At 35.3% G+C, this 20115-nt stretch overlaps 1 protein-coding gene across 4 annotated transcripts in view; it reads left to right on the top strand.

Annotated features, from left to right (window-relative positions):
• The first annotated feature begins 9848 nt into the window (after window positions 1-9848).
• SCN2A (sodium voltage-gated channel alpha subunit 2) overlaps window positions 9849-20115 on the top strand; it is a 78082-nt gene continuing 67815 nt past the window's right edge. For all 4 annotated transcript variants that reach the window (XM_040561684.1, XM_040561680.1, XM_040561685.1 and 1 more), the window contains exon 1: window positions 9849-10127. The gene's annotated coding sequence lies outside the window, so the exon portion shown is untranslated. The remainder of the gene's footprint in view (window positions 10128-20115) is intronic.

The raw sequence follows: 20115 nt of genomic DNA, 5'->3' as shown, positions 1-20115 counted from the left end.
CGAAATGTGGAGATCATATCGATAACATTTATTATGGGTACGATTAAATGTTTTGCCAGCTTACCTGATTGAAAGAGAATGACAAATCAATGCAAAGCCCAGCATCCAAAAATAATATGATAATATATATCTCCTCCTGAAATTGTCCAGATTTCCGTCCACAAAGCTTTACTAATTAATTATAATTTCTGTATTCTCAGTGGAAAAGAAAACACAGAGACCTTTCCAGAATCCTCTCTGATTCTGCCCCCGCTTCCTGTTCTCAGTCTCACTCTATGGTACCCAACATATATCAGAAAACAGCTTATTAGGAAGAGGGGGGTGAAGGGTGGGGGAATGGAGGGAGAGAAGAAATGAAAAAAAATGCAGCACCTAACATGGCAGCTCCACCTACTGGTAAAGATAACGAATACGTACAAAGCATCAGTTTATAAAGCATCTTTATCCCTGTTTATCCTGACCTATACTTGAAACAGCTCCTGTGCAGTAAGTTCCTCGAGGCAAGAAGCAAAACAGACCAACAAAGCCACACTGATTATTGAACAACCCTTTTAAAGACTTTTTCTTAAAAATTTAATAATGAAATTTAAAACCAGTTGTTTGTACACATTTAACAGAGCCTTTAGCTGTAAATCTGCTGTTTCTTACAAAAATCCATGAAAAGAGAGGACTGTATAAGTAAGACATCACAGACACTGTTACCCTAACTGGTGTATGCTGAACTTGATGATTATCTTGATACTGCCCTATTCACTACATACAACTATTCATCTTTGGCATCATTTTACTTTTTTATGTGTGTAAAATATGTAAAATCTCAAAGTCTTTCTAGGACTCCTCTGGCCATCCTGGAAAGAATTATTAGGGCAGTGGCTCCAACATCTCCTGGTCCATGGGCAACAGTGTTGAGTGAATATTGTGCTTCAGGCAACATTGTCCTTTGTCCTGTATGTCAATTTGAAGAATATTGTGTCTGTGGAAAGCAAGATGCAGAAACACTAAGCAGTGTCAGGAAGTGTGTGCAATATATTGACTAACAGCCTTGGGTTAGAAATCACTACTGTTCCTAACTAATTTAATATCAAGCTACCAGCTTTGTTCAGTCATGTGGGATTTACCGAACAAATGCTATTCCACAAAACAAGGAAAAAGAGCATAAGAGACAATTATTACTTTGCTGTCTGGTAGCCCCTGTATTTTCTTCAGCTGTGGATAGAGGTGGCTCATTTCTCTGTCCCAGTGGTCATATACATGTTTGGAAAAGGGTGACTCCAGGGCAGCCAGCATGATGGCTGCTACAGAAGCCCAACTGCACGAAGCAGCAGTTCCAGTAAAAACTGCCTGCAACTGTTGGCCTTTATCTGTAATATTATCAATATATTCCTATGTCAATTAGCATATTTAAGCCACAGTCCTTAAGCATCTGTGTCAATTTGTGAATAGACCTGTCAATTACTGTTAAACTTTGTGTGTGCTTGACATATAAATTCCTAATTCATGAATGGCTTACAAAAGCCAACAGGAATACATGTTCAGAGAGTAATCCCAAAACAGAGAAAGAATACTTTCTGTATAATAAGTGAAAGAAATGTGCCTCTAGTTTGCAAATGCAGGTGCACTACTTTCCTGGTCTGTTTTTGTAAAACTGAGGCACAAGGGACCACTCCTGATCACACCACTCAGGCAAATCCTGTCTGTTTCAAATATTCTGTGAGGGTCTGAACATATACCACAGTTTTATTAAAAAAAAAAAAAAAAAAAAAAAAGTTCTTCCTTTAATATTTACATTTTTAAATTTTTAGAAATTATGAAGGAATGTTTTTTTTTTTTTTTTTTTTTTTAACAACAACTAAAAGTCCATTATCTCTAAAATATGGGTTTTGCTCTCATAGAGTTATGCTATTTTAGCAAACCCATGAATGTACAGAAGTTGGTGTCTTGATTTTAAACTTGTTAGGAATATTGCTTTCTGACAGTATTGTGTTTTGAAAGCAAACCAGTCCTTCAATGGGACTTTACTTTCCTTATATGCTACATTTCTTGTATTTACTATTTTGAATCTAAAAATAAAAATAAAAATTAGTGGTCTTTACATGTCTTTAGAAAGTCATCTATGATCTGCATCATAGTCCAGATGCAATCATCTGGTAACATCATAGTTAAGAGCAGATTATACATATTGAATATTTTTCTCCTGGAAAAATTAAGAAATTTTAACATACATAATAAACTATTTAAACCTTATTAAAGTAAGAAACATTCCTCAATTCTGGCAGCAACAGAAAAAGATGTATTAAAAGTAGTTTTGATCCTGGTCTGGTTCAGATATTTGATTTCTCTGGTAAGTTTAATAACAGCATACCTTAGAATAACTAATATTGCTGTGCTAGTTTTCCAAAAGATGGTTAGACTAACATTGTATTACCAAAGAACCCACAGTCCTGTTTTTTTTTTGTTTTGTTTTGTTTTTTGTTTGTTTGTTTTTTGTGGTAGTGGCCTTATATTGATAGCAATCTTCTGTGATGATTATGTATATGTATTCTTCTATGACTACGTATAATGTATTCTTCTGTACCAAGATGACCTTCTCTTAGGTGTAGATCTGCTCTTAGAGACATGCTGTGTCACTGCCTTAAAAAAAAAAAATCAGTGATCAATTCTCATCACTAAAATAAAATCCAAAAAAGAAAAGATTTGTTTGTAGAAATGATGAGGCCAGACAGAGCCATGATAAGTATTCTTTTGTGAATATGGCTTGTATATGGCTCATATTCTTATTGACCCAATGTAGTGGACTGCTTGCATATTGCCTGATTCAAATTCATTGAAACTGATCAGTCTTTGACTTACTGAAACAGAATTTAACTCATGTTCTTAAGAATTCCTTAACACTTTTTTTAATTAGTGGAACAGTGGAACAACAGGGCAGAAATAAATAACTATGACATATGCATAAATATACATTTATAGTATAAGTACATCAAACTATTTGGAGCACCACCATGAACAAGAACAAACAAACAAAAAAAATAAGAAAGAAAATAAAACACTTGAATTTTTAAACATGAAAATTTCATTTTAAAAAATGCTCTTCCACTGCAAACCTATATAAATGCATACATGCCACGCTTACTACATATATCAAATGTATGCATACTATGCATACCAAATTTTCTTCTTCCTCCTTTCCTTTCCCTCACTAGATCCCACTCAACAGCAGAACAGTCTAAACTAGACTGCCAGATCTGAAAATGAAAAGTGGTCATTTGAAAGACAACAACAAATAGACTACTTTGACAAAACTAATTTATAACAGTGCCAGCCTGGCACTTGTTTCAGTTTAAATTATTAGTACAGTGTTAATGAATCATCACTGAAAGTTCATTTCAGAAATTACATTAAAAAATATAACTTGAAAAGCCATGACATTTTAAATAATTCGTTTGTTTGGGAATCCTGCCCCAGGTGCAGTTATACTCTCAGTAATGAGTGAATAAATTTGAAGCTCTTCAGTCACTTTTAACTAAACAGCTGAAACAGAAATGTTGAAATATCTTAGCTGCAAAGAGAAAAATAACTTTGAAGTATTAAACATGAATCAATACAGCCCCTGTGACCCGTCATGAGATCTCATATTGGGCCAAGCACTGTATATAGATCACATGTAACTTCTCAGCAATGCAGTCATCGTTGTTTTAACATTAAATATTTTGTCTTATTAATACTATTATTTTTGGACAATAGTTTTCATTTGTAATTCTCAGGCACCTTTATGGACACTATACATCACACTACTCATAATTTGTCAAATTAAAATGTACTAAAAGATGCAATGTATATGCTTCATCTATTCCTCTGACTACTTACCTGTGTTTGAAAGTGAACTAAATTGCAGTATATGCCAACTGTGATCAATGTGAATTTAAGTTAAACACTGGCTAATTGCATAAATGTATTTTTCTACCTTCAGTTTCTTTTTTCTTCCTTTTTTTTTTCCTCTGGAGTTGAGAATCAAAGAGACTGATTTTAATGAATTTTGTATCAGATTTACTAATGCGTATTTCCATGCCATGGAACTGATAGTAGCGTTAAAGCCAATAATCTGAACTTTTATTTGAGAATCTATGTATTTATTCGACTCCTGCTGAGGGTGGTAAGTAAAATTTAGGGAAGGTAATACACTTAACTGCAGTGGAAGAATCTGGTCTAATATTTAAGGATGATAGTGATAGACTTACAAAGGAGTTTCTACTATTTCTTTTTATTCAAGACCATGTAGATTGCATATTTGGAATTTCAAAACTGGGAAAGAAAATACAAAATGTGGCGATCCAGTTGAATACTATAAAACAGATCTGCAGATCTTGGGGTAAAGAAGAGGCTGAGGATATACCTCAACATTATATCCTCTCTGTATCACCAGTAATAACATTTCATAGTGGCTGTATAGAATCACTTATCAATATGGAATCATAGAATGGTTTGTGTTGGAAGGGACTTTGAAGATCATCTACTTCCTTAACTCCCGTGCCATGAAAGGACTTCATTTAAGGACTTCACAGTAACATAAGCCTTCAACTAGTCGAATATTTTAACAGGCCACAGAGGGTACTACTTGAAAAATTATTTGCTTTAAGATATTCATAATAATGTCATAGTAAAGGTATGTGATCAGCAATCTGCACTATTAATGGTTATAGCTTTTAATAATAATACAAAATTATATCAACATTAATGTTACTATATAATAGTTAGAGCCCTCCTGTTCTTGTAGAAAAAATAATACAAGGCCATACCCGAATGGCCTCAATCAATGCAGTCCCAATAATTCTTCTGTTTTTGTAAAAAAAAAAAATAATTAAAAATAAGTCTCAAAGAATAAACTTAACCTAGAATAACCACCACAACCACCTTCCAGAAGTGCCTAAGTGCTTCCAAAATACTGACCTCTTGTTATATCTTTTCCTGTCATTCAGATGAACTATGATCATAATAAAATTATTGTTAGCTGAACACAATGTACACAACAATCACAACTATATTATCTGATGTCTACCTTGGCAAAGCACAGGAGAGTCACAGAAGGTAATAAATTCATAAATAAAAATAAAATAAAATAAAAACTTTTTTTGATTTATATATAATATACCTGTAGGACTTACAGATATACAGGCCATCAGCTCAGAAAGATTCTGAAAAACACCTGCTATTTATGTGAGTAATAAGAAAGAGAACAGGGAAAAGGTGCTGACTTGGATAATAAGGTTTCAGTATTTAATGCTTGCAAGCTTCTTGTATAACTTCCAGAAAATAAAGTATGTTTGTATCTCACTTCCTCATCTATGGAATGGGGTTAATAATTCCTGGCTTTAGATGAGCCTATAGGATAAATTAATTTTGTTAGCCTGCCATGATATAGAGAACAAGACTGAAGAAGTATTTTAATAGTCTGTGTATTGTCCAAAGAGACTAGCCAGGCCTGGGAAATTATTATTTTAGGCACTATATATTCACAGGACAGACCATGTTCATAAGAATTTCATATATATGAAATACATATGAAATACAAATATATGAACTACATATGACAAGAAAAATAATAATAGTTAAAAAAAAAAAAAAGACAAAAAGCAAGCAAATTATTTCAAAGTGAACAAATACAACTCCAGATAGACAGATTTTAAGAGACGGACAAATGAATTAAATGATACCTCAGCAACAAGTGCAGTAGTGCTCTCAGAGCTAGTAACAAAATCTAATAATGCTCTCCCAGGACACCTATAAACAGAGAGATTGCATTCATCTGTTTTCATTCCATTTATTGCTACTGAGTCATGTGGTTTAATTGGTCAGATGAAAGGTAATCATCACTTGGAGAGAGGGGAGGTTAAGTTAAGTAAACCTCAAGTTATGATTTATTTATTTGCTAGTCTTTTAAAGCTGGAATGCCTAGAAGAATTATCCTGTTTAATAACATATGCTTGCCAAGTTGATTTTGCATTAGAAAGATTCTCTTCATCTTACAGTATGCCTAGTAGTTATCTGTACTGAAAATAGTACCTTTATAATTAAACCATGAAAACATACTACACTGAGAAAGATGATAAAAAATTGCCAACAAATGACTCTAATATGTTAAAGAAAAATAAGTTTACCTTGATCTGTGTTCAGCCAAGAATGATAAAGATAGAGAACATACAAACTGGTACACTGAATTGTGAAGTAAACACAAGTTAATGCCCTGATGGTTATGACTATAGGCATACTAAAGTCTTGAAGCAAAGATGGAATTGATACATACTTTTGAATACTGCTGTACACACTCTTTTTCAAATCTGTCTTCACAACTGGTCATTAAACGTGACTTGAGTGTTTGCCCCAGGCAGACTAGAAGTGACTGGCTTTACATTTTGAAAATATTATGAATCTAATTTAAAATATTCCATTTTTCAGAAGTAATTGTCAAGACTAAATAGATTTCATTACAAAGAAAATATTCAGAAATCTTTTAAATTTCAAAGTTAGTCTTAATTTCTTCTTAGGTGGAGGTAAAATGGCACCCTGCACTGATATACCTCAGATGCAATTATTTTATATATGAAAGAAATGTAATAAAATTAAATACCACTGTTATTTAGTAATCACCAGGGTAATTTCTGTTAAAGTAACTCTGGAACAGTGAAAAAAAAGCTGCTTCATACTTAGAATCATCCTAAATTTCAGGTTCACTTGAATGAGTCATTTGCAACAGTGATTCTCAAACTTTAAAGTCAGGAATGATAGACTTTATGATTTAATCAGAACTAAATAAGAAAGGCAAATAATTTTTGATCCGAGGTTAATTTATGTCTTTTGAGAAGATGACACATCAAGAAACCATGAACCTGCTCACTCTGCAGACCTGTCTTCTGCCTTAGCAGCTTACGAAATAGGCCTAGAGTTTCAGAGTTTAAGAGATGTATGAATAAAAATTACAAAAAAGAAAAGTGTTCTAAATAAGTGAAATAGCTATTTGAGGCATCAAAAGAACAGGCATAGATAAGTGTCTGTTGGCCAGAACAGCTACTGGCATTGGTCCGTAGCCTTAACATCCTATGTGCTGTTTGCTATGTGCAAACTGGAGTTTGACCTTTTGCTCCATCTCTTCTGGGTAAATGTTTTTGCATGATTTAATAGATTTTTTTTATTATTATTTTTTAATCCAGATGACTGTTAGCCATGCTCTGAGAGGTAAAGAGAAATTTCTGGTAGAAACTAGCTCTATCAGCACGGTTGAATAAGCAGAAAGATTCTTCTAGCTATCCTAGTTTTAAGACGCTTAAATAAAAATGTCAGAAAATGAGACTTGTTCAATAGATATTTGTTTTAATTCCTATATAATTACTACTAATATGATAAATTAAACCGTTAGTAAACCATGCTTGTATGTGTTGTTGGAGAGTGTTCATAGATTTAGAATCAGTTCTGAGAGTTACTGTAATTTATTGATTCTCACAGTGCTTTTCTGAATTTTTCATAGAAAAACTGTTTATTTTCTCACACACTTGTAACTAGGCAAGTTTATGCCACTGACAACTGCAGTTGTTACACACAAATGTAAGCTTTAAAAGTTTCTGTGAATTTCAGAAATTACTTTTTTATTGTCTTTGATGTAGTCATATTTTATTGTGGTATATGTGAGATATTTTTATATCTCATTTTTATTGTGCTCTTCACAGACAATACAGAAAAGCAAAACCAGCTTTGTCGATGAGCTTTACCATTAAGATGCAATTGTGATATATCTACAGATTTAAAAAAGTGAGAGAGGGATAGCCTGTAGAAGGATAATAATTGCATATTAATAATAATAAAGAATAAAAGTTTCAATGAGTCTCCTAGAGAGAAAGTAGTGTTTATAATTGTTCTGAAATGCATGTTTCTCATGTTTCTTCCCAGAAATCCTTTTACTAAATGGTTACTCTACAGCTAAGAATTATATAAGTAATAAAGATTCATACAATCTCCAAACATCTCTCCTTTATATAATTAAAAAATAATAATTTATATTTTAATAGCTCAAATTATCTTTTTTTTTTTTTTTGGAAATCATAAAAACTCTTGTCTAGTTTATGACATTTGATTAATATTTTAATTTAATACTTGAAAGTAGGCTTTAGAACATCAACTTGACCAATTTAGGCCTACAGTAGGCCTATATTTATTCATGGTGCATTTCCATAATTATAGAAAGTTGTGAAAGTATATTCAAAAGTGTTTAACATTGCTTACTTTTGGGGCTCTGGACATTCTGATGTGCCATCTTCCTTGAATGCAAAGATGCAGTTCAGTACCACGGACAGCACTCATGCCTCCACTCGTTTAAATGCAACTATAAAAGTAAAAACTATCAGTACTTTCCAGTGAAATCCTAGATTTTTTTTAAGCTATATTATTTTTATATGAAATAGTTCTTTAAAGCAAATTGCTTTAACACAAGGTCAAAAGAGAGTGTATTTTTTGTGACAAACTCCCAGTCCATTCTCACACAATAGGTGTTTTGACATATTATTATCTTTACATGATCTATTTTAGTACTTTGGATTCTGTGATGGCCCGGAATCCTGTTGTAGAGATTAAACAAGTGTAGGAATAGATCTCTTTCCTGAAGAACTGACACTCCAAGGGTTTTTGATGACTCCAAGGGTTTTTTGATGAATGGTCTATGCTGATACAAGTTGCTACTGAAAGGGATGGTCTCTCCAGCAGCTTCCCTTTGTCGATTTTAACAACTTTTGTGATAAGAATGGAAAACATGGAATTTTTAATTAGACTCCATGATATAACTTATGTAACTCTTCTTGCAGTCTTTTCTCCCCCCAGATTTCATGTTTTGATGAGACAAAATTTTCCTCCAAAGCTGAGAACCATTGAGCCAGCTCTGCATGCTGGTAGCCATTTGATGTGATAGAGCAGGTGAAAATGATAGAAAACTTTGAAGGCAATATTGAGAAAATAGGATAATACAATAATTTTATATTGTAGACAATTTGACAGTTTGTTTATTTGTATTGCTACAAGAGTAGATACATTCATCTATATAGCATCCCATCATACAGCATCCTTTAATAATAGCATATCCAACATTGCTGTCATGGGGAACATGGCTAGAAACAACTGGGGTGGGGCAGACAACTTACACACTAGATTTTTGTGACTGATAGTATCCAGAGTACTACAGAATTTCAGGATGCTATGAAATAGAGAAGAGAGCCTTACACCAAAATTGATAAGACAGATTGCCATAATAACTCTTTATTGAGCAATAATGTATTATTCCTGGCCAAATACAAGCACCCATTCATTTTGTACTACATAACAAATTTTCTTCTCTGGCTTTCAATAAAGATATAAATGTAATTTCTATTTTGAAGAATCAATCAACAAAGAGAAGTAAAAAGCAGGGAGTCTCATTTGCTATTACTTTGCAGAGGTTCTGATCGAAGAATGACTTTTTATTATGCATTAATACAAAGTAAAATAAAGATACTTGGCAGAATCTTGAGTTCTCTGGAACTAGTTGTATACAGATGTATCCAAATACATACTCCAGTAACATTAAAAAAAAAAAAAAAAAAGCCCAATCTAAATCTCAAACTATTTCTAAAAATTATGCAAGCATTCATTAGTTCTAACCTAGTTACTTTATTTTACATCTGTATAATCAAGGGCTAATATGTGCCTTAAAACTAAAATATACTTGTTTTGATAGGGTGTTAAAAATCCAGCTGAGCTCATTTCCTTGCCAGTAGGTGGAGCCAACACGTAACGTGCTGCCTCATTTTTCCTCCCCCTCGCCTCCCCCTCCCCTTTTTTTTCCCCACAACCAATTTTCTGATCGATGTTAGGATTCATAGAGTGAATCTCAGAACAGGAAGCAAGAGAAGAGACTACAGAATACTGCAGAGGCTCCTTTGTTGTTTTGATGGGGAGGTCCTTTCTTCATTTCTTTCCTTTTTCATTTCAGTGAAATTAAGAGTTTACAAGCTTCTTTGCAAAGAAACCTGAACCTGCAGTATAAGGAACCTTATCATCTACAAGTGTATGGATATTTCTTATGCCATGATTTTTAATTCTCTTTTTATCAGGTAAGACGACATGATATTTGATTAAAATGCCTAGGCAATAAATTCCAGTCATTTTGTACCAAGAGTCTTCTCTTGTGATGCCACACCTAGTTTTCGATTAATATTAATCCAGCAAGAGGAGAGGCAAAAATAGCCATCTTTTCAACTGCCTGTATTTTTTCATAGTATTTAAATAGGTCTTAGCACACCAAAAAAAAAAAAATGTTCTTTGGAGTTCTCTGGTCCTACATTTTATTAAGATTGTATATTTATAATTATATTTACTTCTGAATTTTTATTTTTCATCCTAACTGTAGTAATTTGTTGTTGTTGTTTTGATGTGATTACCTACAAGTGTTTTCATTTTCTACTGGAGGTTATATTCGTGCTGTATCCAGGATACAAATTGGAGTGGTATTCTAAAGCATATTACTATAGCCCTGGGATTGCCCAGTTTTAAAATTACCCTCCCTGTTTTAATGCAGAAATTTACTGTTGTTTCTTTATACCATCTTCAGGCAGAGGCTTTCTTTAATTCCTAAATTCAACATTTTGATTTTGTGAGGTATAGGCGATTTATGGGATTCTCCCCTCCCTCGTCTCCCAAAACAGCCTCTCCTGGATGGAAGACAGAATGGAGGATTTGTCTGTAACTAAACATGGTTTTGCACTGCTGCAAATATCATATGAGACATATATGTGTTTTGTGAAATGCTTCCTATATAGGAATGAATTGTTACTGCAAAAACTTCATTCCATATTGCATGAGAAATATTTTTCTTTCATTATTTTTTAGATGCATAATACACACTGGGAGAGACAGACAGCAGAATGACTCAGGAGGTGGGAAGCTTATGCAGTACCCCCTTACTTTTCTTTCAAGCCTTGTGTTTTTTTTTTTCTTTTTTTTCTTAAATTCACTTATTTACAGCAATAACTTATTTATTCAGGAAAAAAAAAACAATATAGAAATGCATTGATCTACATAGTCACAGATCAAAAAAAGGGCTTGGTAGACCACATATGAGAAAAAAAGAATGTGTGATTAAATAAATTGTATTTTGCTTTCTATTATTTGGAGGTAAGTAGGAAATTTTCACTTATCTGTGTAAAGATACATGTATTTTAGTGATTGGTGAAGTACCAGATTGCCTGTTGGGATCTTAATGTTAGATGCTGCCTTGGCTTTAGATGATCCTTTAGACATACGTGGAATATTAAAAGGTTCACGAATTCTTCCAATCTATGCATGTTGCCTGCTTAGTTACATTTTTGTGAGCAATGTTTATGTTATGTATAGATGGCTATGGCTCAGCCATTGTATAGGCTGTAGATATCTTCATTAGATGGTAAATAATCATCCATTCCTGAAAAGGTCTGGAGAAAAGATGAATAATCACGCCCAAATGATCTGCAATTTCCTCCAGTAACAAATACATTAAATAAATAATGCTCTCTTATGTCTATAGGCCCCAATTCAACAACAAACAGGAATGTCAATGGGATGACTCACATTCTTAATATTAGGCAAGTAGATAAGTACCTGGATCTGTTCTGTTGATATTTTTTTTTTAATTATACCAATGTTCAGGGATTGAACAACTTTCTTTATGACAGAAATTTTGCAGAGTTCATAAATTCAGTTAGTAGGCCAAACTAGCATATAGCTTCAAAGGTAAGCTATAGATTTACATATAAAATTAAAAATACAGTGAGTTGTTACAAGCCTTGGAGGAAAATATTGAAGCTGAATTCTTACAGATTATGAGTATGGTAACTATGAACATCAGTCTTTGGCAAACACAGACATGGCCATATCATAGCAAAGCACGATCCAGTTACCTTTCAGTAGTGATGGCTCAAGTCAGGTGTTTCAAATGAGGAGTACAAGAGAAAGCTGACCCTGAGAAAAAGTTGGCCTTCTCTACCCTCTGTAGGGAATTTAAATAACAAGACAGCTTAAAGTAGGTGTTTGTTTTTTTTTCATTCAAATTCCTGTAATCATGCTGTTCTCTGCACCTTGTAACAGCAGATCTCCCCAGCCCAGCAGACCCACACTGCAACCACAGCAAGAGCCCAGCAGCAGCGACGCTGCCAGTTCTGCTTGCTCAATTCTTTCATTACAGGCCTTGATTAGTGGATCTGACAGGTCGCTACCTGCTGCTCTGCTTCACCCCTGAGGAGCCCCTCAGCTCCTCTACTAAAGGGACAGAGAGGACATGGAATCCAGTATAGCTTGAATCATGCTAGACACCGATGATTGCAGCCATAACACCTTCTTATGCATGCATCTCTCAGCTGAAGCCTGAAAATCACTAGCAAGCTTTTTTATTGTGTTACCTCCATTGTTTTAAGGCCAGGCATACACTTGCATCAACTTCTCCGGAGGACTCTGCCTCCTTCCCGGCATTTGCAGCGGCAGACCCTGGTCCTGTGTTCCCCTGGTGTGGGGGCAGCCTTCCGTCCACCAGAGCCCACCCATCCCACTCCCTCTGCCCTCAGCCCCAGCTTGCTGAAAAGGCATCAGGGAGCCTGCAGGCCTCCTTTCTAGAGGCTTCCTGAAGCCACTGGAACGAATCTGTTTCTTGTACCCCCTCTCCTCTCACTGATACCTTCCAGTCTGAGAAATGCTGGCTTAAACATTTCTGTCAACGGTCGTCTTAATCTCCTGCTCTTTTGTTTGTCTTGCAAAGACAATAATGTACCTGGTTTCAAAAAGGTGTTAACGTAGGGGAGGCAAGTGGTGCTGAGAATCACTAAATACCATGAAGATAATAATCATAACAAAAGCTAAGGAATAAATTAATAATTCTGTAATCAGTGCACTTTTGGGAAGATACGCAGCAAAGGTTTGGGACCAAAATACTGGAAGAGGATGATTTAAAAAAACGTTATATAACTATATTCATATTATTCAGTTCAAATTCCTATTGTTTCCCAGCTCGCAACTTTATCTCTTTTATTTCTGCTCCTGAACCTATTATTGTTCCTTTTTCTCCTCTCCTATTTAACTTAGGCTGCTTTCTCTTCCTGCTCTTTACTGGTGTGGTCCCAGCAGAAGGGCTTTGCTTCTGCTCTTAGTTTCAGCATTTGATGTCTCAGCAGCTATGAGATTACCAATTGCATTGAAGGGGCTGCTAATGCTAGGCAGAAACACAGTCAACACACAGAAGCTCTAGAAATATTTATTTCAAGCCGCTAAGAAGCTTTTTCAGAGCATGTCTAGAAATTATTTTAGAGAAGTTCTAAATGGCCAGATTTCAATAAATTTGAACAGGAGCAACAAAATGCAAACTTTTATACTCCCTGAACAACCTACTTGACAAAATTCAAAGTAAAGAGACTGTAGCAAACCTCAAAAATATTTCAAGCTGCAGTATTACCAAACATACTTACAAATAATCATGAAAATACTTTTTTAATCTTCCTATTTAAAACAAAGAAACAAATGGAAAAACACCGTAGATTCATTGTTCTTGCCTTTTGGTTTTTAAACTTGTAGATCAGTAAAACTGTACTATCAAACTTTCAAACAAATAAGCTAAAAAAATGTACTTTTTCTATTAAATGGTGCAGTTCTTGTTGTTTTAAGCATTCAAGTTGAAATAAACAAGATCATGAAGTCACATATATCTGCATTGTCAAGCTTAGCTTTTCTAACTTCATTGAAAGAAATTTTTCACCATTTATAGTGTCATTAAAAAAAGAGATTAGGCTGAGGCCTACAGCATAAAGAAATTCAATCTCAGCAGTTAAGGTTTGGCAAAACTGAAGGCATAGGAAAGACATTCTCATGATTGAAAAAACTACTAAGCAAACAGGCTTCTGTCAGCTCAGTTCATAGTGTGTGTCTGTAGGTATATGTGTGTATATATGTATAAAGTTTTAAAAAAATCACCAATAACATTTTTGAAAGCCTCTCTATCTGAAGTCTAGTAATTGTCTGTATATGAAGTTTTCTCAGGTTTTGTGTAATTGCCATCACTGTTGTTTCTTAATTCTTAGCTCAGCTTCCCTTAAACATGGGCAGAATCTGATTTTGGCCAGATAAATTGTTCTTTTGACCTGCTAATGCTGGCAAATTCTCCTTCGTCTCTTTGGAGATCCACACAGCTCCTTCCCGTTACCTAGTGAAAATGCAGACTTTCCCCACCAAGAAACAGGATAATGTTCAATAATATAATGATTGCTCCTTGTAGTATGCAGCTACTTGCACAAACTGATGACAAACAACATTAGCAGACACACATTTTAGGATGATGGATGTATAGGTTTTGTATGTACAGCAAGGTCTACCATGGACCTGTCATATGATGGGAGATGCCTACTTTTTATGCAATATGGTGCTGCTTGCCTGGTCTTAAATGGAGTTGTAAGGAACAGCGCTTGAATATATTTAGAAGACGTCAAATGGCCCATTCCAGCCAAAATAAAATAAAACAAAATTGGATATCCTTCAACTCTGCAGTAAAAAGTATGACTGCAGTAGGTTTAGACATACATGAACCAGTTCTCAGTTTAATCCTTTGGTTTCAAATGCAGTGTATGTGCTTTATGGAACTGTACGAACATGCTTGATTGTTTTGATTATTTGCCCACCTAGATCATCATATCATAGCTTTCATTCTGCTGGTGCTGAGTTAACTAAATTAAAGCTACAATATTTCCATATCTACTGTTGTCATTCCTTAGACATCAGTGAAGATTTTGCTTTATTTAAATTATTATCAGCAGGCTTTTAGAGAGGAGCAGAAACTTCATGTTTAAATGGATGTTCCTAATATGTACTTTTTTTCTATCCCATCCTCACCATTTCTCACTCTCCTCAGTGTAACTGCAAAATCCTTTGCAGACTTTGACCCCAATGTGGTTTTGTTTGATGATAAATGTAAATGACTCATTTTGAAATGAGTCAAGTTCTCTAAAGCAATACATTGTGTTCTAGATTCACTCATTTGTCTTGGTAGGATCACAGATATATTAGGAGCCAGATTCCACATATGTATACAAAATGGCACTAGACACATGCAGACAAATTTGACAATCTTTGATCTTGAGAAGAACGATGGCCAGAGTTTAATACATTATGAACTGCATATAGATACAACAAAGTCAGAAAGAAGTGTGAACAGTGCTTTCCATAGACACCGTGGTCTGAATTTTCTCTTGGAAAATGAGTTCCGTAAACAGGTGCCAATAAAAAGAAGGTTGAAAAATATCTAAACACGCTTTGTGCTTACAGGGAAAATTATGGCAAATTTCCCTACAACCACAACTACTATGAAAAGAGAACTCTGCCCAGGACATTTATAATTTGGACTGTCTCTAATGAAATGAAAATTGTTTAGGAGTATCATTTGATGCTAGTTAGTTATAAATATTTGTAGCTAGTGCAAAACAATGGAAGATCCTACTTCTTGGGCCACAAGGAAAGCTTTGTTAGGTCAGTTTTCCTCACTGGATCTCTCTGGAGAGGTTGTTCTAACCAGGACTGTGGCACACAAGGTCGTATTATAAGAGCATAACAGGTGTATCTGTAGAGTATGTGAGCTCCATATGTTTTCTGTTTACTGAATGTCAATAATGAAGCCATGGAAACTAAAAGATAAGTACTGGTACAGGCAGAATGAAAAAAATCTTCCATCTGTAGTTGTGTTAACCTGAAAGCAGACATGGGACAAACACTGCATTATTGTTTCCAGATCGAGAAATCGGTGATGCCTGCACAGACATCCTATTGGCAAGTGCATTCACACAGGTTAGACTTCGTGGTGCAGGGACAGGTTTCCATTTTGTAGAATGGCCAGTACCACAGAAGTACTGATGGTAGACAGCCTCCTTGGTACCAAAATACTACTACCGAAAAATTCTTCTAATGAAACAATGAGAACGTTCTCTGAAAATACTGGGATGCAGGATGAGCTGCCAACTTACCATGATTTGGCTTGTGGAATTTCTAATAGTGACAGTTTTACTGTCAGTAGCAATGGCAATATGGAAACCTTTAAGTTATTAGGGAAATCAATTTGATTAGGAAGCAATAGACTGTGTTACTGGTCCACAATTATGAGAGTCACTTTTCCATAGAATAACATTTTCTATCTTGCAACCAGTTTGCTTTTGTATTTTTGTAGGATAAACATATGCAACAGTCACAGAACATTTTTCAAGAATTATTGTTTTAAATGATTTTGTTTTTACAACACTGGATTGTTTGTTAGAGTTAACATTAAAAGAACTCCACAAGGTTTTACGACACTTGTGACTGTAAAAAGGTATTTGTACTTTTGCCAGCTTTAGTTTTACAAATTGAATGATCATTGATCTGAAGCAAAGCTTTGGCCTTCTAAGCCAAGCTGAAGGCAGGTTAGCCTTCATACAGAGGGGATATTACTCCACTCCACACTCCACCTTCAGTGGAAAAAAAAAAAAGAAAGCCGAAGGGTATGAAAATAATGATCTCTAATATTATATAGGACGCTTAGGTGCTATTACTCATGATGGTATTTGGCTCTGTAGAGTGGAAGAGACTGGGAACCCAGAAGCATTCTCCACTGCTGGGAAAGGAATTATATTGCTTTTCTCGGTATTGACCTTGCTTCCAAATTAGTTAAAGGATTCACACATTCTCAGAATAATCTGTCCTTAGTGAGAAGACGATGGATATGATGCAGAAATTGAGTGAGCTGGTATAAATATTGTGAAGATGGGTGAACAGCTCTGAAACTGTGATAAGGAAAGGAAATATCCCCTGGGAATCTGAGGACAAGAGGAGAAAAGAGATTCATATGGGAAAAGCAATCAAATGTGGGGGGTGGGGTGGGAAATAATGTAAAAAAAAAATTCAGGAAGGGAAATTCAGTACGTATGAGGAAAAACAACAATCTACTATAAAGCAAACATTGAAATGGGTATTCATTTTCCGGTATGGAGGTGGGCAGTGCATGTGCATGGCTCCAGTGGGAAGATCTCCTGGCAGTGGTACACCTCCAGGCAGCAGGTGATACTGTGAGGAAGGAGCACATGTGAGAACTCTTTGGGGAACTGTTGTATTGCCTGTAATCAGAACCAGTTTTGCTGGCTTAAATATAGTAGAAAAGGAAAAACTCTCCCAAGGAGATCTTCAACATCTGCTCCCTGGCTTTATTCAAACGTACCAACAAATACAAAGTGGATAAGAAAAAAATACAGTTAAGAAATGATACTAGATTAAATTGTCTTAACTCCAATGAAGTGAACAAATCTCAGTTCCAGGTCACCCAGCTATAATGGCCAGTTGTATTTTAGCCACGAGTTTTGTAGATTATCCTGTGCAGTCCTTCTTTTCCTCATGAAGTGAGACTGCTATATAACTTCTTAAAAATTATGAAGGGGAGTCATCGTGGTCCCCCCCTCCCCCCACACACACACTTTTTTAGATACCTTAAAACTGAATCTGCTTTTTCATAGACAGTGACTAGAACTTTACAGATGTTGAATCCCTACTTTTTTTTATGAGTTTTTCCCCTCATATGAAAAATCTCAGGAGCAAAAATAGATTAGTTTTGGGCAGATACACATTGTAACTGTTCATCTTTCAATTCCTGGCACATTCTTATACTTGAAAGCAGAAGTGGCACAGAAATTTGTTTAACTTCACTACCCCGAGACATTATCTAAGTTTGTAGGGTTTTTTGTTTTTGTTTTTTACATAATGCATTAAAACCTGCCAAATTCTCCAGTGAATATGAAATGTAAAAGTAGCTTAGCATGCAATCTGAAGCAATATTAAAACGTGTCCTTGTATTGTTTCAGATATGAATCAGAAGTTTGGAATCCAGATTTGAAATAAGGTGTGCATTTTATTGCAATACTTTGCTATCAGATAACTTACTGAGGGATTCTCATGAATTTGGCATTCTAAAAAGTTATGTTCCAGCTGAGGCTGATGTTAAATCAGGGGACTGCTATAAGCCATCCTATGCAGAATGTCAGCATAAACACCCATAATGATCTCTGATCCCACATTTACGAATCTGTGTAGCTCCCTCAGGCCCTTCAAGTTTCTTGATGGCACAGTGATATCACCTTTCTAATCTTACTTCACTGCACGTCTGCCATATGTATTTTGTCCCCCAGGATAGCTTGCTCCATAAAAATGTTTTTATAGTGTTCATAATATTCTCAATTAATGACTTGATATAACAGTTAGCTTATCATGACAATATAAAAGGCAAGCAGAAACTAGTCCTGGCAAGCTGTTTCAGTTTTTTTTAATGGCATTTCTATTTAATTGTGGGCCAATTAACCACTCAGTTTCCTTTCAGATAAAAAAAAAAAAGAAAATCCTCTAAATTTAATAGAGAGTTGTTTAATGCTTCCTAATGTTGTATATCTGACTGAGCTTTTCATTACATAGAGAAACAAACATGCTGGTCAGCTCACCAGGGAGTAGTGGTGATGTCTGCTCTCTTCCTTTGCATGGGAGGGAGCGGGGAATGAAGCTATAGCTCCAAGTTTTTCTACTGGTTCCTGTATACCGGTCTGGGAAATGCTCATATAACCACCCAGCTGTATTCTGCACAAATCACCAACCATATTATTCATTATGGGATCTGATTTCATGCTGTTTGGTGTCTTTTTTCCTTTTAGGTTGCCAAACTTTGAATGTACATCCACCATTACGTGCCTCACACTGGTGACATCTTCATTTAAAATATATACTTACTCAGCTGTAGAGAAGTTTTGGACAGCTGGCAGAGCTGTAATAAATCTAACTCTTACAATTATTGTAATTAGTTTAAATGCTAAGTGCTACAACAGGAATACTCAGTTCTCACCCTGCCTTTGTTATAGTGCATCGGTAGGCAAATCGTGTGTGTTTTTGTATGTCATTCTGTCTCCCAAATCATAAGTGGTTCTGTTTCTGAAAATGTAAAGTGGGAATAATGTTAAAAGGTGCAGAACAAGTGGCTGATATTTAATTAAGAGGTGTGGAAGTACAAGGTTCAATCTAAATACTCCATATTTTAAAAATCTAATTAAAAGAACATTAATAAGTGGCAAAGTCAAGCTGTGGGATATTGAATAAAGGCTGTCTTTACATTGAGGAAATTACACATACAATTTGTAGTCACCAGTGAAAAGTGCTTTGAGTGAATTGCCTGCCATTATATCGCAGTACTGAGTAGAATTCATCTCATCTCTCTCCCTTTACAGTCAGTGGAGAAACAGGTACTTCCAGGGCACTGCTTGCCTCATTTTAAGGTAGATATCTAAAACAGGTCACCAGAATTGCCATTTAAAGGACCCATTCTTCTCCAGTGAATATGAAGGCAGTTCAGATTGGCTTAGATGCGGATGTCTGTAGACAGAGACATCTGAAGGGAGGGGAGGTGTCCTACTCATCGTCACAGAGGCAGGGGCGATAGGCAGTTCTCCAGGGCAACATGCAGACCTCAGGCAAAGGACTGTGCTTTTTGCCCATGTAGTCATCCTCTTTTCCCTTCCCATGATGCATTTTTCACAGTCCGTGTGCAGGACCAGTGAATCAAGGAAGTCTCCTCCAAAAATAATCTCGCTGCTCTTAACAGCTTGTCTGTGTTGGGTACTGCATAAAATAAGATGTATGAACTATTTAACTGAACGTTGCCTTACAGTATCTACTGACAAATACACCAAAAGTAAGGCAAATCTCAATTCTAGCATATCCTAACATTTTAGTCCTTCTTCCTGCACACAAAGATGAAAGCATTCCTACTTGTAGGTCAAGAGTCCAAAACCAGTACAGCCCATAGCTGCAGTCCACAGCTACAGAAAAATCCCAGCTGGAGACTGAAACATAACAGAAGAGATAGCATCTCTGGAATTCACAGCTTTAAACCTCTAAGGTGTTATTTCAAATATATGCGAACCAATTTTTCAAATGTTTTCAAGTCTGGATAAGCATTACAGAGATACTGTTCAAACAGAAAAGTCCAAAATTCATAATCCTGTTCTGCAAAAATAAATTCTGCAAAACTTCATATTT

Source organism: Cygnus olor, chromosome 6 (assembly GCF_009769625.2).
Source record: "Cygnus olor isolate bCygOlo1 chromosome 6, bCygOlo1.pri.v2, whole genome shotgun sequence".
Taxonomy (NCBI): Eukaryota; Metazoa; Chordata; class Aves; order Anseriformes; family Anatidae; genus Cygnus; species Cygnus olor.
Note: the sequence above shows the minus strand (reverse complement) of the source record. Positions and strands in the feature narration are given on the sequence as shown.